Here is a 25,370-nt window from a genome sequence, read left to right as displayed (position 1 = left end):
TCAAGATGTGTTTTTTTTTGCCAATAGAAAGTGAATTGGTGCTTTAGTAAAATACAGTAAAATACAGTTTAGTACAATACAGGCTTCTGTAATCTGTAAGGGAAGGAAAGGGTCATTCACATGAACAACCCTGAACAAATCAGGTCTGTGTGGTAATGAAACCACTTTCCTGTCTATGTCCGGTTTGAAGGTACAGATACACCCATTTTACCACTTCCTAGTACAGATTGCACTAAATGAAGCACTTTCAGAAAAAGCCTGCACACTTAGCATTCAAATAATTTAAATTTTCTCTGCTTTATTATTATACCATAAACATTGAACAGCTTTAAAAAAACCTAATACTCTGTTAGGGGGTTAAATATAAATAGTGTAGTAACTTTAAATAAATGGCATTAAATCACTAAAGGCTAAAGCAATAACTTTTTTTGTTAGTTCTATAAAATGCACCAGCTGGTGATGATTTTCACTAATTAGCTGTAATTTTCATCCAATTTTAGTTTGTTATACTGCAAAATTTTCCAGGTCAATTTAAGAATGTATTTAAACTTTGTATTTTATTCCCTGTAACTTTTGCAGAGTGGCATTCTGACATGAATTAGAATGAGGTTATTTTAAAAAGAGAAAGATTATGTGAACATTTGTACAAGTGTGTGTTTTACTCTTCACTTGTATGTGCTGTACATTTTAAAGTGCAGTGCATTTTCCTCGATTGGCTGGATCTTATGTATGCCAACCTGTTATTTAGATATACTGTACCTAACATTTTCACAGGCACAAGGTTAATATATTAGGTTAAATATACACCCATGTTTGCCATTAACATTTGTCTTTAGAAAAGATTTATAAAAAATCAAGTTTTCCTGCTATTCATTTTAATTTAAATGTTAAAAGGTACCCTTTTTTTTTTTTTTTAAAGACTTTCATAGTATGCAGCTTAAGCAACTCACAAACAGGTTACCTTTCAGACAGAAAATGTCCTTCAATTAAAGTGGGTGTGGTTCCTGTGTGCACAGAGCGCTATAGAGAAACCTGGGTCAGTCGAGGAATGTGAGTGCAAGCTAAGTGTTATGCAACGGTTCTAGAAGCTGTTTGGAAACTGTTTTCTTTTGGCTCCCAATCCCCCGAGAGTAGTCTGAGAGCTACAAGCACACAAGCTGCTGCACACATAGCACACTCTTTTAATTAATCAAGCGGAATAGAATGCAATTGCTTAGAGTGCAACTATCATGAGTCATGTAATCATTTAAATAAGTGTCTCCGGTATCGAAAGCCAAATCAGGAAACAATACACTCCTGGGCAATAAAACTTGCCAAGCCCAAAATAGCTAAATATTAGGCTTTTAATGGTTTAAACATAAAAGTATTGGTCAGAAAATAAAACAAATGCACCCCTGTGCTACCATTTGCTCATTTACTTTTGCTGCTGTGAGCAGTTTTTGGGCAAAAACTGGAGATTCACTTATACATTCTATAGTAAAATTATGATTATACATATTTGATGTAAAATTTAAATTAACCCATCTCTTTTGAGATGTATTTGGTTAACTACCACACCTGATGCAATCAATCAAGGGTGTGATAAGATCATAAATTAAACCAGGCTTATATTGAACTGAGAGATCTACAGAATAAATAATTTATTGTTAAGACCATGAAAAGCTTAATATTTTGCCAGAAGTATACATTATAAATGTTTTATGTATTACTTTTATTATTATTAAGAGTTTACAAAATTATTAAGATTGGAGTGTATAGTTAAAAAATAAAATATAAAATATGTAGTTATAAATAAAGTCATATGAAAAGCCAAACGGGTCACATTTCACCACAGCACAAGTGTGTTTGAGTATTATTGTAGGACATATTTGGTGTATGTTATGTTGTATATGTGGTAAATAAAAAGTTAAAGGATAAAACAGCTACTGTTTTACTGTTGGTACACAGAATTAATAGCTCACACTGTGTGGTCACTATTTCTCTTTTTAAAATCCGATTCTAAACAAAAATCTTGAGAATATTTGTTTTAGAACAGTTATGTTGGGCAAACAAGTTGTTTTTTCTTGCTCGTTTACTCATATAAACACTTAAAATAGGCACATTCTGTCTACACTAGAGTAATGACTAAAAGTGAATGAGCTCCCAAGGCAATTGCATATCTGATGCAGGAAAGAAAACAATTTACCCCTCAGCACAGAACAGAAAAGGATAGGAATGAAACTGTTTCTATGACTTCACAAGCTACATTCTTTCCCACCCCCATATATTGATTTCCAAACGTAATGACTAGAGAACATTTCTTGTTTCACCAAATACAGCTCTAATGGTTTATGTGCTTGTACAGAGGAATCGGATGAGGATAAAAAAGGGTAAAAATAGGGACTTCGGTATGTATGCTGTCTGAAATTATCATTTTTAATATACAGCCAAAAATATGCTTATATGAACAATTAATGTACAGTATATAGAGTGTATTATTTTTTTTTTATATATATAAAAATTAAAGAAATATAAGACCAATGCTTCAACTTTATTAGTATTACCATTTCTATTTCTATAAATGCTGGAGGCTGGTCACCCCAGGAATTGGCTTAAGTTAGTATGTATCTGTTCAGGTCTTTTGTTTGGTATTTTTTTATCACTGGTCCAGCTTAATTGTGTTTATTCAGTGCCAAACTTTTCCTCTGCTCTAGAGTCAAACATGCAGGACAAACTAATACTTGATTGATTTAACCACAATGCTATGCATTTACAATGCTAATATATTAAACACATCCTTGTTTAGATTTATGTCAGTTGTTTGTTTGTTTTTCATTTATTGCCAAAATATTTATTCCCTGAAGCACTTCATGTAGACAAGCATTAATGGTGGAAAAACTTGCAGTCAACATGACATTATACACTGATCTTTATTTATCTGTTGAATGTCCACTCGGTCAAAGACACATATTAGGTGTAAGAAGTGAAAAGTGAATTATTTCACACATGTATTTTTTATGCCTACAGCTGATAAAAGTAACTTAAAAAAAATTATTTTTTAGCAATTCTAAATGTTAACCAGCCAAATGAACTCAATTATCAGTATGTGAAGAAACATGTATGTAAAGAAATATAGCACTAGCTGTCTAGCTAATGTAGCCAAGTGTATCTATAAATTAGTAGCTTGCTTTGTTTTTTATTATCTTATGTTCATACATACATGATTCTAGCTACACACCACTACCATGATCGAGTCATTATCTATAGTTTAACATTTTAAAAATGCAAAACTTCAGAAAATGTGTTAGTTTGGTTAATCTAGCTCATTCAGCTAGTTAATGGCTTACCAATCCATGCTTCCACCTGTAAAATGCTGATAACAGCTTTTGGATCACATCATTTACAGATTAATATCACATTGTTGAGCATTGAAACACAAGATGTTTATTTGTCTCCTTGGTCTCAGACAATACTACTACTGACTAAGCAGCTAGCTTTATTTTGATTGTGTTTCGAACTTTAAACTTTATTTTTAATGGGTTTTCATATCTTTTAAATGCATTTTTATTTATGTATCTGAGTATATAGTATATTTTATACTGATTAGTGGTGTCATCATTTGTTGTTGTTTTTTGGAAATGTTGATCAACTGATAAAAGCTATTGTCAGGAACTGAAAACTGTTATATTTGCAGTTACAGATGTTTATTGGGAAACCTGTAGGCATCTAAAACCAATATAAGTACACAAAATAAGGCTTGGTAAGTCAGAAAATAATACACTGTTTCTTTGCAATTACATGAATGTCCAGGTCTGTAGTAATGCATTATGGGAACCTGGTGTATGCCATTAGTAATGAGGTGAGTGTATGTGACAGAGAGCTTGTGTGCTGGGTGTTATGCTTTGGAACATCAATGTTTGTATGTTGCAAGGTGTTCAGAGAATCGCACTCAATCAATTAAAATGTGAAAGTAATCAATAAGTCCTAATGTACAAGCCATTGGCCAAGGAGCAAAGAAAATATCTGTGAGATAACACAAAGAAGAGAGTTTCAGAGTTTTAATAGTGGTACAGAATAAGGCAAACAGTAATAAAAGATTTAAGGTTTGCAGAATGTTGGTGTAGCCAAGTATACAATGATTTTATCTTAGACTACTGCTCTCCTTTGACTAATAAAAGAAATAAGCATAAAGGTTAAATGCATTTTTTATGTTTAAGGCTTAAAGGTCCGATTCCAATATTAAATTTAGAGCAGTAATGAATGGCCAATCGGTGCCACCGAGATGACGTTCTTTTTCACCGCTTTAACTCTTTAAAGCTGCTTTGAGACAATTTATATTGTTAAAAGTGATTTACAAATACTTTACAAATAAAATGCTTTAACTTCCTAAAATTCTTACTTCTAGTTAACCGAAATAGGAAGGAATAAAGCACAAATACTTTGTTACTTAAGAATACTTTTCTGGTATAAGTACTTTACTTCTGACAACTTTTTACTTTCACACTAATTTTTTTACACTAATATCTGTTCTTTCTACTTCTTACAATTTTCAAAGCAGGCTCTTAACTTTAGTTTTAATCCATTTGTTGACCTGATACATTTTTTTTCTTCTCATTGTGCGCCATTTTTGGCCAATAGACCCATTTCTTGTCATTGCACTGCTTTTTCGATCTACCACTGACGTTTTAGTTCCTGGCTATTACACACTACAAACATAGGCCAGCCTACGAAGCTAACAATGAGCAGGGCAGAAGGCAACAAGGAGTCTGGCTATCATGGATGAGACAGAGGAAGTCAGTGATGTAAAAATGAATGAGAATAAAGACATTCCTGATCACCTGATAATCATCATCATCTTTTCTCTGCTTGTGTTCTATATGGTGGTTGTTCAACCTAGATACATTCATTAGGTGACAATTTTAAATTACTTTATATTAATATATTATAATGATGAGGTCCAGTTATCAGCATGACACTGAAACAGGTGGTAGTAATGGCTACATGTCAGAGCCCAACCTTCTTTACTTTAACTTGAGTGAACAAGTATAGTCAGTACTTCATCTTTTACCAGAGTCTTTTAAAAACATATGCATCTGTGCTTCTACTTGAATGAAGGATGTGTACTTTGCCATCTTTGCTAGTTAATGGGAGAGGTTAAGAAAGAATGATTAGAATGGTTTGACCTGCAGAATTTGGCATGCCTTGTGTCAAAAGTCCAAGCTGGTGGAAGTTCTGTAATGATGAAAGCTTTCTTGGTAGACATTGGAACAGTTAAAACCAATCAATGATTGCTTGAATGCCAGTCAATTTTAGTATTGTTGATGGACATTTGTATCCAACAAACTACTTATGAGCATGTTCACAGGTGTACACAGACAAAGATAACAGATTTTATAATTGATAGTGAAATGGTTCTAGTGAGGTACAAAAAAAATATATATACACAACACAAAAACCAACAATTATCAAGACAAGTGAACATATGATTACAGTAGAATAAAGGGCCCCCCACTCTGTAAGCGACCTGCACCTGGCCAACAGCCTAAATGAATACTGCTGCCACTTTAAAAGCCAATGGGACAGATCTGCCTCCCCCAGTCCTCCCCCACCAGCCATTGATCAGCCCTCCTCCTACATTTCCATACCTAGAACCCCCACACAGCTCCGCACCCCTGCGCACCACCCCCCACTTCTCTCACCATCAAAGAGAAAGATGTGAATACACTGTTTAAACATCTGAACACCCGCAAGGCTACAGGCCCAGACTCTATCTCCCCCTCCACCCTGAAACACTGTGCCATTCAGCTGTCCCCTGTGTTCACAGACATTAATACCTCACTGGAAACCTGCCATGTGCCAGCTTCAAGACCTCAGCCATTGTCCCAGTTCCCAAAAAGACAAGGATCACAGGACTTAATGATTATAGACCAGTCACCCTGACTTCTGTGGTCATGAATCTTTTGAGTGCCTTGTATTGTCCTACCTTAAGGACATTACAGATCCTCTCCTGGCTCCATCGGCCTCATCTCTGATGGGGACGAGTCAGCATATAGGAGTGATATGGACCATCTGGTGTCATGGAGCAGCATGAACAACCTAGAGTTCAACTCTCTCAAGACAGTGGAGATGATAGTAGATTTCAGGAAGGACCCAGCCTGACTCCCCCCGTCATCTTCTGTGACTCTCCGGTGACACCTGTCGAGTCCTTGCGATTCCTGGGAACCATCAATACCTTAGAGCTCAAGTGGGAGCAGAACATCAGCTCTTTCACCAAGAAGGCTCAGCAGAGGATGCATGTCCAGCAGCAGCTGAAGTCGTCTCTCCTCCCTGCAAAGATGTCGGTGAACTTCTACACTGCCATCATCGAATCTATCCTCACATCCTCTATCACGGTCTGGTTTGCTGCAGCTGCAGACAGGGAAAAGCCAAGCTGCAGCATGTCATCTGCTCTGTTGAGAAGATGAGTGGCTACATCCCTCCAGAAGCTGTACGTCTCCAGGACCCGGAGACATGCAGCCAAGATCGCAGCAGACCCCCCTCATCCTAAAAACAAACTCTTCCAGTCCCTTCACAAGGACCTCATGCCACAAGAATAGTTTCTTCCCCACTGCAGTCAGCCTACTGAACAATGCCCAACTTAACCCCAGATGAACCCCCCGCCCACATTATCTCCAAAAAAATTACGGACAAGTCACTTTTACATTCAAATTGCACTTCTTTTCTTGCAAACTCACTTCTGTATACAATATTTATTCCACTTTAGATTGTGTACATACATCATATCTGTATATATGTTTGGACAGTCACTTTCAGTTTTACATTCTAAATTGCACTACTTGCATATTTCATATCTGTATATGTTTGCACATGACACCAACATTCCTAGTACTGTAAAGTGCTCTTTGCCAAACCCTTTTCTGTCCCTGGCAATAAAACTTTTTCTGATACTGATTTTAAAATACGTATTATAAGAATGCAATATAGAAAAAAATATATAATATGGCTTAAGTGATAGATAAAAAACCTCTAGTCTAGTTCATTCCCCTATTTTTACTGATAGCCTGAATGGAGAGAATCCTTTTTGTTCATTATGCTCTGATAATTTCTGCCAGATGACAATCTGGAGAACAAATTTGAGTTTGTGAGATTTCCCTAGGCACAGTAACTGGTAGATGTCCTGTAAAGCTGGGAGTCTGTAATGAGTTCTACTGTTCACACTACTCTCTGGGGAGCCTTGTGGTTGTGGGTGGATCATAGAGTGATGCAACAAGTTAGGATGCTCTCAACAATATAACATGGCAGTAAAAGTTGGTGAAGATATTAGGGGCCAGTCCAAATCTCTTGAGATTCAGCAGAAAAAAACTATTTCCGATCTAAATGTTACCTGCTACAAGATGCCACTTACAGTGGCAGAGGTCTTTGATAATTCCCCTCATAATTGTTTAGTTTTTGTGTCTACTGTATTTTAGCTATTTTTTTTTTCTTAGCATACAGAATTATGTGCACTGTCATGTTATTCAAGGAACAAGTATGTGAGAAGCAGACAATTACAAGAACAAGATATCATTCCAAACCTGATGAGAGAACAAGATTAAAATGTATCAAGGAGGCTGCCAAGAGACCATCAACATTAAAAGAGCTGTGGGGATATTTAGTATTGGCCACGCCCTAAATCAAACAACAATTACTCAAAATCTTTAGATAGTGTTTCTGGGCTATAAAATAAGGCAGGTAGGCAAAGGTGAGTTCCTTATGAAAATTCTAAGGGTCAGACATCAATGAGACATCAGTGCCTGCCTAAATCTTCCAAAACTTTAGGTAAAATATGCAATGGTTTAAAGAGACAAAAGTAGAACCTTTTGGGTAAAGAAAAGCATACTCATTTCAGGTGGAACTGAGGCTATTAAAAGACAATGGAATCAGGAAGATTCGGAATGTGTGAGAGAGAGAGAGAGAGAGAGAGTCTGTGCCTCCATTGATCAAATGAGTCTGTTCAGCACACCTCACAGATGTTCAGTTGGATTCAAACATCTGTCTGGGGCATTCAGAGGCAACAGTCAACACAATTTTGTTTCCCAGACCATTCATGGAATGCTTTAAAGGGGTTGCTTCTATTAGAAAATTTCATTGCCATGAAAGGGAGTACTTTTGTCTGCAACAAATTTAAGGTCGGTGGTAGATGTCAAATTAACATCCACATAAATGCCAGGATCCAATGTTTCCCCTGAAGAACATTGTCAATAGCAACACACTGTCTCTGTCAGCATACCTTCTTCCCATATTGCATCCTGGTGCCATCTTTTCACCAGGTAAGCAATGCACATGCAAGATGCACAATACAAGATGCCCACATAATGCAAAATAAAACATGAATCATTAGACCAGGCCACCCTCTTCCACTGTGCTACACTCCAGTTCTGATGCTCACATGTCCATTGTAAGCACGTTCGGCTGACAGGGGTCAGCATGGCCAATGAAATGTAGTCACACAGACCCATAGACCTGAAACTGCAATACACTGTCTGTTCTGACATTTCTCTCATGGTCAGCATTATATTTTTCAGCAATTTGTGTGCCTCTTGAATCTCTTTCATGAGAACGGACCAGACTGGCTAGCCTTTATTGCACCTTGGACTCGTAATCGCCTGTGACCGGTTGGATTCATTTATTTTTAAATGCTAACCACTACTTAATGAGAACACCAAAAGACCTGCAGTTTTGAAGATGTTCTGACAAAGTCATCTAGCCAACACAATCTGGTATTTTATTAAAGTCACTCAGATCCTTATGCTTGCCCATTTCTTGTTCCAAAAGTATTGCATCTTTACTAATGCTTATGCGTCGTAGGGAGGTTATTGCAAGGAGTCAGTGCAAATGCAGAATTCTTAAAGAACTAAAAAAGGAGCCGAAACCAAAACTAGAGCAAACAATGAGCTAGGCTAATGCTAGGCAAGGTAAGCCATGGGAAACTCAAACATGAAAACAAAAGTTATACACAGTGCAAATAGTAGTAATCTAACCCAGCATACAAATACAGACAGATATTAGCATAATGCTCCAGCAAACAATGAGGGAAAACACGGAACATAAATAGAATTACCAATATGAAAATACAAAATAGGGGTATGAAAGCAAGAAAGGAAATAGGGCAATTAACAAAAGAAAGTGCCCCCCGGTGGAGACATCCTCAATCAAGTTTTTGGGGTGCAGAGTTGTCCTCAGTCTATTTAGGGGTGGAGCAATGCCCTCAGTTGTTTCAGGGATTGGGGCATGGTGGAGGAGCAATGTGGAAATAGGCAGAGCAAGGTCTTCAGCAGTGGGTGGAACAGGCTGCTTAGTGGAGCACTGTGGGAGGGGTGTGCAACTTTCTCTACAGGGCAGGGAGGGAGGTCAACAATGAGTTCCCCAGTCTGGGCTTGTGCCTCTCCTCCCACTGTCTCTGAGTTGTTTTCCAGTTGTAGAGCAGCTTTTCCAGCTGGAGATGGTTCTACTTAAGGAGAAGTCCTGATCTGCCAACTCCTGCCATAGTGCTGCCTGTTCTGCTGTATCCACTGGATACAAGCAATGGGTTATGCTAATACTAGCTGAGGCAATGTTAAAAAACAAAAAACAAAAAAAAAACAACAAGACCTTAACATGCATGCAAAAGCTGTGCATAGTGCAAATAGTAACTGATCTGAACCAGCATACAGACAAGCTTAATGCTCTAACAAACAAAGAGGGAAAACATGGAACTTAAATAGGATTACTAATATAGAAATACAAAACAGGTGTCTGAAATCAGGGAAGGAAATGATGCAGACACCAAAAGAAGATTAAGAACATGAGTAAGGGTGCCCTGTTGTGGTCTGGAGGGGAATTGTCCATGTTGGTTGACACACTTTGAATATGTTACATTTTGTTCAAATTTATGAGTACAAAGAAAAAAAAAAAGAAACAAAATTGTTTAAATAGATATTTCATTTTCAGATCCGATTGAGCAGTGTACGATCCAATAGGGAAAATAAAACGTATCGCCTCTGTCACAGAAAGGATCACTGTAGGGAAGTTCCGATTCATAGATAATTTTGCCATCATTTTTTTTTAAGCTCATCTGCTTGTCATTTGGATATATCCAGGTCATGGTTTTTCCTTCCTTCTAAACACAAACAGATCCAAGTCTTTAATGTTTAAGCTGCAGTACTTGTACTATACTATGTCATGTACTCTGAATCCACCCTGTGCTTAATATTAGGGGAGTGTATAGAGCATGGTATATAGCTCACAAATTTATATCATATACAGAAGTAGAGTACAGAGCAGGGCAGCTCAAATTCTCCTCACCATTTTGACCGCTTTAATCAGAAAGGAACACACTGTGTTTTTTGTCATTCACACCTTTGTGTTGTTTTCAATAAACTCTGAGTAGACACTGTTTTGCATTAATTTTTGGTTTTGAAAATCTCAGACCAGCCCATCTGGTATCAACATCCAGACGATGAGAAAACATTATTTTCCCCTGTTCTAAAAGTAAATAAAGATCTTAATCTTGATAGGAATTGTTTATTGAAATCTCACTAGCTGATTAGATTTTAGAACAACATATTAATGCTTGATCAACCTCAAATTTTTATGCCATGGATACTAGAAATTGGAAACATTTCTTTGAAATTCTAGTCCAGGTCTAGATATTTTGATTTGATATAAGCATCAGAAAAGCACCAACATTCCTTATATTTTTAATGCCCATAAATTCCCAGATATACATCTTCATCTAGAAGCTAGTGCCTTATGTAATGGATTAGGAGTCAAAATCAGTAATAGATAAAAATTAAAAAATGTTTTAATATTGTGATTCTTGTTTTGATGCTTTTATGCGTTCCACATTTGCACACACTTTGTTGTCTGCACTGAAATTGTTGACTATATTTGAAGGTATGATTTTATTAATGAAGTTGTCAAAAACCTGCAGCCTGAAATAAGTGCTATTTTTCCAGATGTTATTAAGCCATATGCAGAGTCACTGGTTTGGCTTCATCTGCTAAAATATTTGTCTGGCATGCAAACTGTACTGGGTCTAAAAGGTCAGGCATGATCCTGCAGATTGAAATATGAGGCACATTCTACAAGAAGATAATCATTCAGATATAATACTCTGGTTTTCTTTGAAGTCCAATATAGGACATCTGGTGAAATATATTTTAATGTCATATCATCAAAAGCCTGAACTGTTGCAAACACAGGTCAGGGAGCGTTGCAAACCGTGATGTGGGTTTAGTCCGAGATGCGGGTACAACCTATCAGGGAAGTATAATCCGTAAAGGAAAGTACAATCCATAAAAGCGGGTATAATCCGTCAGGGATGTACAATCTGTAAAGCAAATATAATCCAGTATGCGAGGGTAATCCTCAGGGAGGGATGAAGGAGCAGGAACCAGCGGGGAATGCTGGCAGTCCGGAACCTGGTAAATCACCGAAGCCATCAAGTAGGTTCGACAGCGCTTGAGATGGGACCAGGACCTTTTAAAGGGGAACGGTAATGACGAACAGGTGTCGGTGATTGATGCCGAGAGCAGCAGAGAAAGGCAACATGAGAACCTTCGAGGGGGCGTTGCAGGTGGATCCCTGACAGATTCTTTATTCTTCATCAATAATAATAATAAATTATAATTATTAATAATCATCCATAACCAATAATACAATTCATACTATCCCTTTTCCTGTGTAATAATCAGTGTGATTATATTATGTTGTTAATATCTCTATTAAAAAAGATGAATAAATGTGCAGCAAATATCTATTAAACCACCTTTACTGTAGTAATAATTATTTTGTTAACAGGACCTTAACATTATATGTTCAGATATCAAAATGTGACAAAATCTTTTGAATTTTTGAGAATTTCTGAGTGCTGGGAGCTGTAAATATACAATCAATTTCACAGAAAACGACAGGGAGACACTGTGCATGTGACAGGAGAAAGCAATCTGCTGTGTGTCTAAAACATCAGAGAAACAATTTTAATGTTCAACCTTACAAAGCACCATTGACTTTTCCTTCTTTTACAAATAGAAGAGTGCTTCCTAATACATTTTGGAAAAGTTTGGTCTATTTATTTGTGATTATGTTTATGCTCTATTTATTCTGGGGTTTAGCAATAATAAATCTAGCAAAATAAATAAACGCTTAAGCAACATGCAGATAAAAAGGAGAAGAAATTTAGATGGAGCCGTTTTTTCTGTTCCTTTGATGGAGGTCCCTGAAGGAGCCACTGATCACAGTCTGAACTAAGTGTGTATTTGTACAAATATCTGTATGCTTAGTTCTAGGATTCATTTAGTGTAGACAAACATTTTAAAAGTTTATGGGGAAGTGTCAAATGTATAAAAAAGCAACACATTACAGCACCCAACCTGTTAAAGAAAATGACCCTGATTCTTTATAAAAAAAAATAAATAAATAAAGTAGTAGGATTTAAAGAATATATTTGAGAGCAACACTCACTGGAGTTGGCCCTGGTCTTTGTTCAGTGGATTACTTTTATTTACTTCTCCTTGGGAACAACGTTGACATATGAACTGAGTATCTGCAACTGTATTTACTATGTTTAGCTTTTACAAGCACGGTTGTTTACACACACACACACACACACACACACACACACACACACAAAAGAGAAGAGAAAAGAGAAGAGTTGTCTTACACAAAGACTTCAGTAATCTTTACTTGTTCGTTTTGTGACATCCAATATCATGTAAAACCTGCAGTGTAGGCAGACATGTTATTGTTATAAATTGTATGCTATTTCTTTTCTGCATCTGCATCTACTGGATCAATTGTGTTTTTGTTTAACAGTTGCTAACTTGTCACTTTGCAGAAGAGGTGGTAATGGTGGAGGAAGCATGATTTAAGGCTGTGCCATAGACCAGGTTAAAGAACATAGTTCTAGGCAATAGTGGGCCATCAGGGTCAGCAAGGCCTTCTCTGCTGCCCTAAACAATATCAGAAGCACGGACCTACATTTACAACCTAAATTTTAATGTTTGCTAGTAGCGTTTCTCTTGGCTGCACTGCTTCCAGTATGTTGCACACATTAATTCAAACTAATTTAAAATGTTTTACTCCCACAATGGCTGACTGAGAAAGAGAAATGTATTTGGTCTCAAACATTCTTAAAAATCTATTTTCAAGAAAAGCTAGACATCGTAAGGAGAGGTTGGCTAACTCTGAAGCTAGCTATCTTAGCTACCTGGGAAATTTTTTGTTTGCCACTTTGCCAGATCAGTGCCTACGAGCGGTACCACTCGCTGAGAAGCGGTGCAATTATGAGTCTGCATGTCTGGTGAGTAGGTTGTATTTTATTTACATTTTAAATGTTTTTGTCATGTTATTAGACAAATATTGATTCTGAACTGCTCCAGATGATGTGGGTGGCACAGTTGCGGTGATAGTGTAGAGGTTTGGAGTTGTCTTTACCATTTTACTAAAGCAAGAAACCCAGTTTTCACCCTCCACATGCGACATGCCTCACTCTTTGTAATTCCATGTGTTATATTGCGTTTTTGTATAGTATTGATGGTTTCTATAATTGCGACGTGATTGTGGTGGTATTAAGAGATCGATTGAGTCGGGTAAGTTCTCACTGAAGGCACAGCTAACAAAGGCACTGCCCGCCACTGGTTCTAGGCCACTGGCGTATGCAGAATTACAAGGTTGATTTTCAAATTAGATCAATTTACAGTATCCTTTCTACAATAGTCACTATAATCTCCATCAAGTGTTCAGCATCAAGGAGACAACAAATCCTTTTTTGAGGTAACTGCCAAAATTGGTGATCAGCAGACACTAATGATTTTGTCAGGGAAGGAGAAAAAGCTGAAAGAACCAAAAACATGATAACTGATATGACTCATTGGTCATTCATAATGAATTAAGATTTTTCCAGCAAGATATCAACCCAACATCACTCTGACTTAGTGGTTTGGTCGACTTCAGCCAAAAAAGAGAGCCTCAATGACTTTTCCATCAATAGAGAAAGTGGAAGCCAACTATGAATAAAATTAAATAGTTAAATAAGAATGAAATGTCTGATTAAAATTGTATTTGGTGTTTGAAAAAAATGCATTTTAGCAATTGCATTTGTTTGAAAACAAAGCTGAGATAGGGCTCTAACCAGTTTTCAAGTGTTCAAATGAAGTGGTTTCTGGATTTTTTTAAAGCTTTACAATAAGCTTAATAAACCAGTAACTATGCAAAAGCAAATTATGATTTAATGCATAAATTCTGAATTACCATCTCTTTTTACCTCAAGTGCACATGTCAGTCAGCCCTCTTCTCCTGCCATTATCAGAAAAACCCAATTTGGGATGATTAGCCTTAACTAATCTAGGATGTAAAATAAGACAATGAATTATAACACAAATAAAAAAACGAATCATTGTCCAACAAACACTTTCACAATAAGTGTATAGCATACATTTTATACCTGCAAAATAAAACATATTATTTTAGTGTCTAAAGAAAAATCAGGCCTGCACTTGTGACACATTTAATCTAACTATAAATAAGTCATATGCTACTCATAAGAATTATGGTGAGTCATAAAGTCGCAGTGCAGTTCCCTGTAAATTTTTGTGAGGGAAAGTCACATAATGGAGAACACATTGTACTATACACCGTGTAAAAAATCTGGTCTGTGCTAACAAAAATGACGTGGCAAAAAGTAAAAGATGTTTCATTTGCAGTGTGGAACCTGCATTATGTATTATCTTTTATATGTAAAATTTAGTATTTTAATACACAAGATCTTTAGCACCAAACTACAACTACCCAGCTATATGACAGTTAATATTGGGGAACATTATATAAAATATTGGATGTTTTCACCCAACAAAGAGAATCACTGAATAGATAATGTAAAGAAGTTACAGAATGAGCAGAACCTGATGGTAGATCAGATAAAAAAAAAATTGCTGAGATTCTCCTCCCTGCAAGTGTCTCCATGTACCCATGAAATATTATAAAGCCCTGCTAAATTCTTCAAATAAAAATAGCAGTCTTGCCATTTATAGCATTGTTCTGAAAGGTCTGATATGCCTTTTTTTTAACATGGCAGACATTAAAGGTTTTTATGTATTGAATGAAAAGCAACATTTTAAAGTTTATTATTCTAAATTAAAAAAAAAAACTGGTTGATAGGACATGCGTGAAATATTTTAAAAGTTAAGATCATGTCAATAGCGGTTTATGAAGCAAAACTTTGAGTTTATGATTTCATGCTCTCTTTCATTTTGCAACGACACTTATAATATAACGAGAACATACAGTGAGGAAAATAAGTATTTGAACACCCTGCTATTTTGCAAGTTCTCCCACTTAGAAATCATGGAGGGGTCTGAAATTGCACCTGTTTGAGGTTGTTAGCTGCATAAAGACACCTGTCCACCCCATACAAATCAGTAAGAATCCAACTACTAACATGGCCAAGACCAAAGAGCTGTCCAAAGACACTAGAGACAAAATTGTACACCTCCACAAGGCTGGAAAGGGCTACGGGGAAATTGCCAAGCAGCTTGGTGAAAAAAGGTCCACTGTTGGAGCAATCATTAGAAAATGGAAGAAGCTCAACATGACTGTCAATCTCCCTCGGACTGGGGCTCCATGCAAGATCTCACCTCGTGGGGTCTCAATGATCCTAAGGAAGGTGAGAAATCAGCCCAGAACTACACGGGAGGAGCTGGTCAATGACCTGAAAAAAGCTGGGACCACCATTTCCAAGGTTACTGTTGGTAATACACCAAGACTTCATGGTTTGAAATCATGCATGGCACGGAAAGTTCCCCTGCTTAAACCAGCACATGTCCAGGCACGTCTTAAGTTTGCCAATGACCATTTGGATGATCCAGAGGAGTCATGGGAGAAAGTCATGTGGTCAGATGAGACCAAAATAGAACTTTTGGTTCATAATTCCACTAAACGTGTTTGGAGGAAGAAGAATGATGAGTACCATCCCAAAAACACCATCCCTACTGTGAAGCATGGGGGTGGTAGCATCATCCTTTGGGGTGTTTTTCTGCACATGGGACAGGGCGACTGCACTGTATTAAGGAAAGGATGACCGGGGCCATGTATTGCGAGATTTTGGGGAACAACCTCCTTCCCTCAGTTAGAGCATTAAAGATGGGTCGAGGCCAACATGACAATGACCCGAAGCACACAGCCAGGATAACCAAGGAGTGGCTCTGTAAGAAGCATATCATGGTTCTGGCGTGGCCTAGCCAGTCTCCAGACCTAAAACCAATAGAGAATCTTTGGAGGGAGCTCAAACTTTGTGTTTCTCAGCGACAGGCCAGAAACCTGACTGATCTAGAGAAGATCTGTGTGGAGGAGGGCCAAAATCCTCCTGCAGTGTGTGCAAACCTGGTGAAAAACTACAGGAAACGTTTGACCTCTGTAATTGCAAACAAAGGCTACTGTACCAAATATTAACATTGACTTTCTCAGGTGTTCAAATACTTATTTGCAGCTGTATCATACAAATAAATAGTTAAATTATACATTGTGATTTTTTTTTTTTTTTTTTTTAGATTATGTCTCTCACAGTGGACATGCACCTACGATGACAATTTCAGACCCCTTCATGATTTCTAAGTGGGAGAACTTGCAAAAAAGCAGGGTGTTCAGTTCCTCACTGTAACTTAAATTTGTACTGCTCCACATGACCTTAACACTTTCCAAATAAAATCACTCTTAGTATCAATATTAAATTACAAATATTTAAACATTACTAAAATATTGATTAGTCGAAACTGTACAAAAAGTTTGAAAAAATGTTTTGGGACTTTGACAAGAAAAGTGTACAATTTTGTAAAATAAAAAAGCAGGAGAATATGTATCAATGTGATCATGTACAACAAGAAAACTGACATTTTAAAAGAAATTTTCAGCCAACACATAGCAAACTTTCGCATCAGTAAAAAAAAAAAAAGATTAAACGAAATGAAAAAAATAAAATAAAAAATAGTTTCTATTGAGCATTTAATCTCCCTCAACCAATGTAGATCAACATACGCTGTGCTTCTATAGTGTATTTTTTGTCCTAAATGCTAGTTAAATATGTCTTAAATTATGGAATGCTCTTTATTTTTCATGTTTTCTACTTAATACCAATAAAATAATACAAATGATTTTCACAAACATCTCTCAATGGTATTCTAATTTCCTGATTAAGCAAACTAGCACGAGGATGTGTTTTGTTCAGAGACTACAAAGCACTTCTGTAATGCTGCAGTCACTTGAGGTAATTCACAGGTCAGAATGACGTCATTTTTGACCTTGGTGAAAGTCTCCTTGTTTATCAGTTGTTAGGAACAATCTAGCCAGCTACAGCTGATGTACATTTTTCTCTTTGAACAGCAAACAGTATTGTCAGTTTTATGAATAAGCAATTGTTTGTATTTAACAAGCAATTATGTTTGCTTGTTGATTGATATAAAACAAATACTTGTGTGCAGACATGATGATTTGCAATAACAAAAAATGAGGAAGGAACTCATAATTGGGAACACTATCCTGAGTTGATGAAAGGAAATTTTTTTTTACAAGCTGTAAAAACTTTACAGTATATTGCATAAACGTGAGGTAACCTATGCCAATAACATTTTTGGCTTTTAGTAGATGCCCTTATCCAGAGTGATGTACAAATGTGCTTTAAAAATCAATCAATGAATAAATCAACATTGGTTCACTATATTACAGACTTAAGATCCCCTCAGCCTAAAACTCTCTTGAGAGGATTTTTTTGTTAAATAAGCAAAGACAAAGCAAACTGGGAAAAGTGCTATTTAAAATGTTTTTTTGTTTTTGTTTTTAAAGGTAGGTCTTCACCCATTGCTTAAAAGGCAGCAGTGGGGTCGGTGTGAGAACTCAGGCAGGTTGAACTGCTTTTTTGATAATTCGCAGTCTACTAATAGCATTTAGAGCAGGGCTGGGCAATTCATTTCTATAGGGGGCCACATGAAAAATCTGAACTGTGTTGGAGGGCCGAACCAATGATAACTTGAAATTAATCTACTCAATATTCATTTTCTCCCATTGTAAAAAGCAGTAAATTTCACAAATACAAAAAAGGTGTTTTGCAGTACGTTAAAGATAAGCAAAAAGAAAAATCCAGTCTGTTTTGGGTTTGAACAAGTGCACTGAAATCTGGCTGAATGTCTGAGGTGGCTATGCGAAGGACAGCTGAGAGATGATCATCAGTTATAGAGGATCTTCATCTGGATTTGCAAAGTTTTCTTAGAAGCGTTTGTTGAGTTTGCAGCTTGGCTAGCAAAGCCTCCGACTCCTTTGCATGCTCTTCGTCAGATAAGCTCATATTTCTCTTCGTGTTTGGTCACGTAGTGGCGATTCAGATTGTAATCCTTAAACACAGTGACTTGTGTACCACAAACTAAGCACACAGCTTTACCTTTGACTTCTGTAAAGAAATATTTAGCAGTCCATGTCTTGTTGAAAACGCAGCATTCGGAATCATCCTTTCTTTTTTTAATGTCAGCCGACATTTTTTGGGGGGGCCCAGGGGTAGCTGGCTAGCATCACCTGTCGCAGACAGACGAACATACGTGCGACCGTACATAAATAATACGTCATGGTTTTTCAAAATAAAAGCAACACAGTTGTATTGCATGCACAGCATGAATACTTGTTCATTTGTGTTTATGACTGACATACCGTGGACCGGACAGGGATGCCCAAAGGGCCGTATGTGACCCGTGGGCCGTAAAATGCCCAGGTCTGATTTAGAGGTAGACCTGCCAGCAGAGAGTTACAGTAGTCCAGTCTCAAAATGACAAGTAACTGAACAAGCACCTGAGCAACCTGTGTTGATAGAAATTGCTGAATCCTTCTTATGTTGTAAAGAAGAAAACAGCAAAAGCTGGTCACTTTAGCAACATGTGAATCACTTTCATTTGTACCGTCAATATCTGCCATATGCATCCATCCCAGTATAGATTCATGTATATACATATATTTTCTAACGTTTATACTTTTTTTATCTACTGTATTTTATTATTCCTTTTTTTATGCTTAAATGTTGGACAGTCATACAAAGCATTTCACTGCATGTTGTTCTCTGTATGTATGTGTCAAAATTTGAATTTGAGAAAAAGGACAGTTGATTGTCCATGCTTAACACAAGGTTGTGAGCGGTAGCTAAAGGGGAGATCAGAGAGTTGTGTAGAGTTATTCTAAAATTGTGAGCTGGAGGTGAACCACCTGGGATGACCAGCAGTTCAGTTTTGCTAGGGTTGAGTCTCAGTTGATGATTAATCATCTCTTAAGATATGTCTGCCAGGCATGCTGAGATCCATGCAGAAGCTGTGGTATCTGAGGAAGGAAGGAGAAGATGAGTTGAGTGTTATCAGCATAGCAGTAGTAAGAAAACCCATGTAAGGATATGGCTTCACCAAGAAAGTAAAAATAAAGGGAAAAAAAATAAGAGGACCAATTATCCAAAAATCTTAAATAAATCCATTTGTATTAACCGTGACAAATAAGGCCCAGTCATTTGTTGAAAGATTATGTAAGAATGTATTCTAACATAGTTGAATATGTTTTTAGGTTTATTTATTTTCTCTTATACCAATATTAAAAAGGAAAATGTTTGAGAAGTTCTTGTCAAAGATAATTTGGTAGCAGTGTAGGTTCCACTCATATGGGGAGGTCTGGACAATGTATTTATAAGAATCTTTATTCAAAAATACAAATATGACAATGGCCAAGCTATTTGTGTAATTATATTAACACTAGTATAAATTTATCAAAGCCTTTAGAAAATTTTTTATATTTTCTATTGAATACATCTTGACATGTATACATCACCAAGCTGTTTAATGTTTTTGGGGGGAACCCAATAGTGATTGGTCCGTTCATCACCATCTGTAATTCAGGATTTCTCTTTTGCTAGAGCAAATTGTCATATATTTAGACTTCTTTCAGGATTTGGACCTCACATGGAGCTGAGAAGGGTTCAGAAAGGGTTGATTTATGCAAGTAGATCTGGATCTAACAAAAAAAAAAAGTAAGTGTTGTTCAAGCTTGGATGGAAAGTCTTTCTAGGTGACTGCCAAGACAGCTCATAGACAACCATAAGCACAGAGCATTTTTGGCCATTGTGTTGATTCTCAGCTCTGAAAGATCATCACACTGTACATAAACATGTGGATTGTGGGAAGTTTATTTCTTCTCATATTTGTTTGAAAAGAGGCTTTAGATAAGATGGATGAAGTTCGCACCACTAGTCTGTCTTTTGATGATCTTTAGAACTCTATATCATTCTCTCTGTTTCTTTTCACTTTTCACATACTTTCCAGGAAAACATTCCTCAGCTTATTCCTCCATTTAAAAACAGATCCTACTCTGCAGCTGCTGTGGGTAGAAACGCTTGCTTATAGCACTCATCTTGTCGAATATATGACCCACATGTATTTCTGCTCTTTATGTTACCAACCAAACTCAGATAGCAATCAGAGTGTGGCCGAAGTGAAAATGTGCTGGATGTCATCCAGTCTATTCTGTTTGTATTCCCCATTTACACCTGGACCTAATTTTAAAAATGAATTTGTTGACACTGACTATCAACAAGTTGATTGATTCTTGGTTTCTTTTACACTGTTATTAACTGTGTGTCTGCTCAGATCTTATTTCATAACGTCAATTCTTGCTAAGTTTGAGCGTGTTCATCCTATTCATTGATTACATAGTGTAATGCATTGCATAAATGTAATCAGACATAGCCCATGTCAGTGTAAATATCTGCTATGTGACCCTAAACAGGGTCTGAATATTACAAACAGAAAACATAAATAACAGAAGAAATTTATTATGGTCTCAAACACCTCTCCCAAATGCTCTAAAGAACTAAATAACATTCCCCACATTTGGAACACTTTTGTCTACCTCCTTCTGCATTTTCCATAAATTACATCATCTGAATGTACTGAATGTTTCTACTGCAGAGTAATGCAATTCCAACAACTCGCATGTATCTATAATTTTATGTATAAGAATGAAAGGTAATTAGCCTTTTGACCAGCATATTTTGGCTGTTATATAACATTGCATGTTATTTTATTAGTCCTCAACACGTCCCTTCTCATAGCTATCATATGCAGAATTTATGGAAGGGCTAGAAAGTAATGGCCAAATATGGAAAGAATGGAATAAATGTGCATAACAGAACAAAAGAAAGTGGCCAAATGAAACCTGAGTCAAATAAAGACCCACTTTGACTTGCCCCAAATTGAAAAGTACTTAAAATTCTACTAGCAACCTCCAATAGACAGGACTTAATAGCAAGGCTATTTATTATCAGTTTCTTTGTATACAACTGATCTGCACAGTGTGACTGGAACACTTGTTAAAAGTGTGTACTCATGTTTGACAGTGGGTTCAAAGAGAAAAAAGTTTCACTGACGTAATTGATGAGAAAAGAAAAAAAATGACACATCACAAAGCATTGCTTGAATGTAATCACACACTATTGCCGTACACGTCAGCATGACTAACTGATGACTTTAAACAAAGCACAAATGTTACAGTGGCTATTTAAAGTCTACACACCCCATTAAAATAGCAAGTTTTTACAATGAAATTAAGGTAAATCATATATATTTTTCCATGATTGTGTTGAAGCAACCAACAACATTTAAGTGAAAAACTAAATAGAAACAGTTAATGGAAAAAAAAAAAAAGAAAAACAAGAAACAAAACCCTAATGCATAAGTGTGCATTCAAACTCATGTAAAAGTAGTGATTCTGATAGACCTCAAAGATCAGCTGTTCCTATAAGTTTTTTATACATCATCTGTGTTTCATGAAAATGCTGAAGCTATGGCCCGCTAAGAGCTTACAAAGCATTATGCGTAGAATTTCACCTGTCAAGAGATCTCAGTGGAACACCTATTAGTTATAATTTGCAAAACATTACATACACTAAAATACTCATCAAATTGTGGAAAAAGGAATTGGACAGTGACCTCACCAACTCTGCTTAGTTGTATAAAGGATATAACTAAGTCGCTATTGATAGGGGCATCTGCTTAATCTCGTAAATATAAATCATGAATTTTGGGAACATTTGGGGAAAAGCATTCAAAGATCACCTAAAAATGCCATACCCATGTGAAACATAGTGGTGGCAGTACAATGCTATTAGGCTGCTTCACTTCAGCCCAGATCTACATAGTATCCTTGCAATGATAAGTTGCTAGATTCTTATACACAAAGACAGTGCTGTATTACAAGAAGAACGTCCTTTGACAAAATATTATTTAAGGCAAACTTTTGCAGTTTATTGCAGTTTATTGTTAAGGGTTTTTTTTTTCTAGTTGCTTCTCAATTTTTTATTTTTGTTGGTTTTCTATCTCTCATGGGAAACATGATATAAAGGCGAGACATTTTTGTTTCATTTTTTACATCATCCAGTTATATAGGTCTTACAGAGAATTTTCTAATTTACATTTACGACATTTAGCAGACACCCTTATCCAAAGCGATGTACAAAAGTGCTTTGAGTCTCTAGTAATGAATAAATCTACACTGGTATGCCAGATTACAAACTTAATATAAATATAACTCTAGAATTCTACAAACTTGGAAAGTGCTAATTTAAGTGTTTCAGGAAAAGGTAGGTCTTCAGTCGTCGTTTGAAGATAGCCAGCTGTACAGACTCCACTGTACAGACATCTAGGGGAAGTTCATTCCACCACCTTGGTGACAGAACAGAGAAGAACCTTGAAGTGTACTTACCTCTCATCTCGAGAGAAGGTGGTACCAGTCGAGCAGTGCTGGAGGATCTCAGACAGCGTGGTGCAATGCGAGATGTGATGAGGTCTCTGAGGCAAGCTGGTGTGGGTCCATTTTTGGCCTTGTATGCAAGCATCAGTGTTTTGAATCTGATACGTGCAGCTACTGGAAGCCAGTGAAGGAAGCGCAGCAGTGGGGTGGTGTGGGAAAACTTGGGCAGAATAAACACAAGATTGAACACAAGCAAATTGCAGAGCATTGTAAAGGAAAGTAGAAACATTTATTTTTCAGACCATCCTTGTCTATATTAATGTAATCTTGGTAGAGAACATTAAAAAAATAATATTAGTTCTATGATGCCTTTGTTAAAAATGTTAGATCAATTAATGGGCACAAACATAGCAATAACACACATTCATAAATTCTGGCAAAAGAGATTAGATCTGTGTCAGAGAAGAACTGCCATACAGAATAGTAATTAGTACACCCAATACCATTTTGAGTGCTAGATTTGCCAGAATGTCATCTTGAGTCTAATGGCTGTTTTCCTCTACAGTCATTTATATGGCCTTTAGAACACTCACTTAGTCATGCTTGATTGGATTATTGATTGTACAAAGCTCTGGGACAAACAGGGCTCAGAGATGTGGGGTTGTGAAATCTAGTTCTGGTAAGAATTCTTGTGTTCTTTTATTAACAGAGAGCCGGAGTGTGTTTGAGTATACAGATTAATTACAACCATATACAGTACAGGAAGCATTTAATCTTGACCTGTAATGTTTTAGTTACCTCCTCCCCTTTCTCTGTTTGCAAGTTCTGTTGTGTAGTGTGTCTGGGTGTGCGAGTGTGTGTTTGAGCGAGAGCAAGAGAGAAAGAAAAAGAGACAAATTTCAGCAGTCACAGTGGAGTCATTAGGAATGATATCAGCCAGCTGTGTGTGTGTGCGCGCGCATGTCTGGGCAGAAGAAGCTTGTAAGTACATTGCAGGAGTTGAGACTAATTTAACCTGAAGATGAGTTGAGCAAGATTGACCACGAATTAGAATGTGAATTAAAATAGTGACACTACAGCAACCTTTGGTATCTACTTGTAAAAGTCTTAGTCCACCATGGCACCACATTCACAAATTCATGGCAATTAAAACAGCTCGCACTGTGAGAAAAGATAAATGATAAGTTAAAAATTTGTTCTTTTTTCATGACTTCATTCACTTGGAATTGAACAAAATTCAATGACATCACAAGTACAAATTCATTAATTTGATGTTCTTTTCATTATATACTGTGTCTCATTATATATATATATATATATATATATATATATATATATATATATATATATATATATATATATATATATATATAAATACACACACGATTTTCAAGTTTTTTGTAGCCCCTGGTCATTTATTTTTTGTCCACTGTAGGACATTACTTTTTTGCTCTTATCACTCATGCTGTGTATGCACTCTGTTAAGTGCCATTGTCTCCTAAAGAGCACATTTGGCCCTCCAAAAACATATTACATGTGATGGGATGTGACCTTGCCACCCCTCATATTTTATCCTTTCAAAATTGCCACCATCGAGGAGCACATTTTATGGACGAAAAAAGGTAAAGCATAAGTAAAAAAAAAAAAGTTTGTTTCTAGTAAGTCAACTTCTCACCAATATGTGAGTGAATTATCAGAGCCAAGTATGTTTATTTTCAAAGAAAGAAACACCAGCTAATTTATAAAATGTACACTGCAGTGTATATCAGGACTTTATACTTCTGATTATTTTTTGTAGTAGGCAGTTCTATAACAGAGGCTAAAAAGATAATGTATAAAATTGAGGGAGTATACCCGGCTCAGGAGGATTTAAAGTAGTCTTTAATAATTGGTCTATTAGAGGGTTTTCAAATTTTCATATGTAAATAATCACAACTTTTTGCTGTCAGAATGTAGTGTAAACCTGTGTCCACTATGACACGATATGTGTCAGTTGCTTTTATCTGCACCACGTATATATAGCCAAATTATTAGTACAGGTTTTTAATTACTTGATATTTTAAATGACTGGTTTACTCCAATTTGTAGTTATAACATTGTAATTTCTAAAACCCTGACCAGAATAAAGCAGTTCTTGAAAATAAGTTAATAAAACTTTGTTTCTTCAAAATGTTGCTGCTGATTCATCCTATTTAACATCCTTTTCTGTGTGTGTGTGTGTGTGTGTGTGTGTGTGTGTATAAATACAATGATAGCCACATCAACAAATTTCAACTTTCAATGAATGACAGTAAAAAAAGATTTTTGTAAGAGTATTGCATAAATGGCTAATGAGTATAAGTATTGTGATGGGCCTCGAAAATAAACATGATCTGATGCTGTATGAATTACGGAGAGTCCTATTGCACTGATGATCTTCACCACATTGATTGCCCATCACAGTCAGGAAGTGAGGCAGCCTTTTTAAATAAAAGATGACCATCCATTTACATTTGCCTCAGATGGCAATTAAGACATGATCTAAATGAGCAGGCAAGGAAAGAGAAAGATCTGATGGCCACAAAGGGGAAAATTAGTGCTAGGGATTTCCCAGAAAACTAAGCAGGGTGGAGACA

The 25,370-nt window shown here is 36.5% G+C and overlaps 1 long non-coding RNA gene across 1 annotated transcript; it reads right to left on the bottom strand.

Moving 5' to 3' along the window:
* Window positions 1-16,966: 16,966 nt before the first annotated feature.
* On the bottom strand, window positions 16,967-18,948 carry LOC124397048. Its single transcript, XR_006927880.1, has 2 exons — window positions 18,688-18,948; window positions 16,967-18,555 (listed from the first exon to the last, which is right to left on the bottom strand). It is a non-coding gene; the product is annotated as an uncharacterized LOC124397048 (long non-coding RNA).
* Window positions 18,949-25,370: the final 6,422 nt, after the last annotated feature.

Source organism: Silurus meridionalis, chromosome 14, assembly GCF_014805685.1.
Source record: "Silurus meridionalis isolate SWU-2019-XX chromosome 14, ASM1480568v1, whole genome shotgun sequence".
NCBI classification, from domain to species: Eukaryota; Metazoa; Chordata; class Actinopteri; order Siluriformes; family Siluridae; genus Silurus; species Silurus meridionalis.
Note: the sequence above shows the minus strand (reverse complement) of the source record. Positions and strands in the feature narration are given on the sequence as shown.